Source organism: Arachis duranensis, chromosome 4, assembly GCF_000817695.3.
Source record: "Arachis duranensis cultivar V14167 chromosome 4, aradu.V14167.gnm2.J7QH, whole genome shotgun sequence".
NCBI classification, from domain to species: Eukaryota; Viridiplantae; Streptophyta; class Magnoliopsida; order Fabales; family Fabaceae; genus Arachis; species Arachis duranensis.
In genome coordinates, this window is record NC_029775.3 from 86366623 (window position 1) to 86370792 (window position 4170).

Consider the following 4170-nt stretch of genomic DNA (forward strand, 5'->3'; position numbering starts at 1 on the left):
AACAATCTCTGTGGGATCGACCCTTACTCGCGTAAGGTTTATTACTTGGACGACCCAGTACACTTGCTGGTTAGTTGTGCGAAGTTGTAGTGATCACAATTTCGTCCACCAGCATCCCTGGTCGAGATATACAAAGAAGTCTGCCACACAAAAAAAATCTCCCCAGCACGGCCACTCAAAGGCAAAAGGGGAGGAGGAAACCAGAAGGAATATTGTGAATACCATAGAGTCCGAGGACACTCCACAAACGAATGCTTCGACTTAAAAAATATCATAGAAAAATTGGTGAGAGAAGGAAAATTAGATCGATTTCTGGCCACCCGAGATGATGATCTAAGAAAGAGACGAAGGGATGAAGATACCGAACGAACCAAACGATCACCTCGGACACCAGAGAGACATGTCCACATGATACATGGCAGATTCGCAGGAGGTGGGATCTCCAAATCATCTCGCAAAAGATATCTCAAAGAAGTATATCATGTCGAGGGAAAGGAGGAAGCACTCAACATCCGGCAATAACATTCACTAAAGAGGACGCCTCCGGCATCATCTCAGGACACGACGATCCCATGGTCATCACCATCATATTGGCAAATGCCAATCTACATCGCACCTTAATAGACCAAGGGAGTTCCGCCGACATCTTATTCAAAACAGCCTTCGATAAACTCAGCTTAGAAGAAAAAGAATTAAAGCATATCCAAACAGTCTGTTCAGACTAGGAGATACCCCGGTTCAACCACTGGGATACATACCACTACATACAACTTTTAAAAAAGGGAAGCAATCCAGGACCCTCAAAATAGACTACATCATGGTCGATGTAAGTTTAGCTTACAATGCTCTCATAGGTCGGACAACACTCAACCAACTTGGTGCAATAGTCTCGACCCCACATCTATGTATGAAATTCCCCACTACGAAAGGAATAGCCACGATAAAAGCAGATCAAAAGATGGCACGTCATTGTTATAACGAAGGCTTAAACCTCAGAGGCAGAGGAGAAGAGTTCCACACAATCGAGCTGGGCGGAGTCCAACGATGAGAAGAGCTTCGTCCACAGCCAGAAGGTGAGATAGAGAAGATTCAGATCGGGGATACTTCGGAAAAAATAACTAATATCGGCACAATCCTAAGAGAAGATTCAAAAGAATTACTAATACAATTCTTACAAGATAATGTTGATCTCTTCGCATGGAAAGCCGCAGACATGCCAGGAATAGACCCTAAGCTAATGAGTCATAAATTGGCGGTCTACCCAGGATCTCGGCCGATATAGCAGAGACGAAGAAAACTTGGGCAGAGCGATCCCAGGCTGTAGAAGAACAAGTACAAGCACTACTGGAAGCAGGATTCATAAGAGAAGTCAAATACCCACTATGGCTAGCCAACGTCGTCTTGGTGAAAAAATCAAATGGGAAATGGCGAATGTGCACCGATTACACCGATCTCAACAAAGCTTGTCTAAAAGATCCATACCCACTCCCAACTATTGACGCTCTGGTAGATGCTTCCTCCGGATATAGATATCTCTCGTTTATGGACGCATACTCGGGGTACAACCAAATCCCCATGTATCCACCAGATCAAGAAAAGACATCGTTCTTAACACCGAAAGCAAACTACTACTACATTGTGATGCCTTTCGGTCTCAAGAACACAGGAGCTACTTATCAAAGGCTAATGAATAAAGTCTTCTCGGATCACATCGGAAAGGTCATGGAAGTCTACGTGGACGACATGCTAATAAAAACACAAAGCGAAGAGACATTATTGTCCGACCTGGCCCAAGTGTTCGACACCATAAGAAAGCATGACATGCGACTCAATCCCACGAAATGCACCTTTGCAGTAGAAGCGGGCAAATTCTTAGGTTTCATGCTCACACAAAGAGGAATTGAAGCAAATCCAGACAAATGTCAGGCCATACTCAATATGAAGAGCCCAACTTGTGTCAAAGAAGTACAGCAACTCAACGGGAGATTGGCCGCCCTATCCCGATTCTTAGCAGGAGTTGCGATAAGATCTCTCTCCTTCTATGCTACTTTAAGAAAGGGAAAACAGTTCGAATGGACAACAAAATGTGAGAAATCCTTCGAAGACTTTAAGAAGTTCTTAGGACGGCCACCTATCCTATCTCGACCACGAGAAGGAGAACCACTCATATTATATCTCGTAGTAGGAAGCCGGGCAATAGCCTCAGCACTAGTAAGAGAAGACGAGAATGGACAACAACCCGTCTACTTCATTAGCAAAGCACTACAGGGATCCGAGCTGAACTACCAGAAAATAGAAAAATTCGCCTATACTCTCATTTTAACATCCCGACGACTCCGCCCTTACTTCCAGGCTCACACCATTAAGGTTCGAACTAACTAGCCCTTAAAAGGAATATTGCAGAAAACAGATTTAGCAAGCAGAATTCTACAATGGGCAGTCGAGCTGTCAGAGTTTGACCTCCAATATGAAGCTCAGACGGCCATCAAATCACAGTATCTGGCTGAATTTATCGCAGAATTCACAGATGCCCTGGAAACCCTCACAGAATTGAATCTCTATGTGGATGGTTCTTCAAATAAAACTGGAAGCGGCGCAGGCGTAATAATAGAAAGCAACCAAGGAACCCAAGTTGAGCTCTCCCTCAAGTTCGGGTTCCCGACCTCAAATAACCAGGTGGAATATGAAGTATTGTTAGCTGGTTTGAAGCTGGCTGAAGAGGTGGGAGCTCAAAAACTCAACATTTACAGCGATTCACAAGTGGTCACATCACAAATAACAGGGAGCTACCAAGCCAAGGATCCCACTATGAAAAAGTATTTGGATAAGACCAAGGAACAGCTCGGACAAATCGGGAAATATAAGATCTGCCACATACCCCGCGAATAAAATGCCCGAGCAGACGTGATGAGCGGATATTTTATACGCTTTTTGGCATTATCTTTAGTATGTTTTTAGTATGTTTTAGTTAGTTTTTATTATATTTTTATTAGTTTTTATTTAAAATTCACTTTTCTGGACTTTACTATGAGTTTTTGTGTTTTTCTGTGATTTCAGGTATTTTCTGGCTGAAATTGAGGGACTTGAGCAAAAATCTGATTCAGAGGCTGAAAAAGGACTGCAGATGCTGTTGGATTCTGACCTCCCTACACTCGAAGTGGATTTTTTGGAGCTATAGAAAACCAATTGGTGCGCTCTCAATTGTGTTGGAAAGTATACATCCTGGGCTTTCCAGCAATATATAATAGTTCATACTTTGCCCGAGATTTGATGGCCCAAACCAGCGTTCCAAGTCAGCTCAAGAATTCCCGCCGTTAAACGCCGGAACTGGCACAAAAGTGGGAGTTAAACGCCCAAACTGGCACAAAAGCTAGCGTTTAACTCCAAGAAAAGTCTTTACACATGGAAACTTCAATGCTCAGCCCAAGCACACACTAAGTGGGCCCGGAAGTGAATTTTTACGTCATTTACTCATTTCTGTAAACCCTAGGCTACTAGTTCTCTATAAATAGGACCTTTCGCTATTGTATTTTCATCTTGGGAGCTATCTTCGATTAGTCTTATGCTATCTTAGATCATGGGGCTGGCCTCATGGCCATGCCTAGACCTTTGTTCTTATGTATTTTCAACGGTAGAGTTTCTACACACCATAGATTAAGGTGTGGAGCTCTGCTGTACCTCGAGTATTAATGCAATTACTATTGTTCTTCTATTCAATTCAGCTTATTCTTGTTCTAAGATATTCATTTGCGCCCAAGAACATGATGAATGTGATGATTATGTGATGCTCATCATCATTCTCACTTATGAACGCGTGCCTGACAACCACTTCCGTTCTACATGCAAACAAGGCTTGAATGTTTATCTCTTGGATTCCTTAATCAGAATCTTCATGGTATAAGCTTGAATTAATGGCGGCATTCTTGAGAATCCAGAAAGTCTAAACCTTGTCTGTGGTATTCCGAGTAGGATTCAAGGATTGAATGACTGTGATGAGCTTCAAACTTGCGATTGTGGGGCGTTAGTGACAGACGTAAAAGAATCACTGGATTCTATTCTGACATGATCGAAAACCGACAGATGAATAGCCGTGCTGTGACAGAGCGCGTTGAACATTTTCACTGAGAGGACGGGACTGTAGCCATTGACAACGGTGATGCCCAACATACA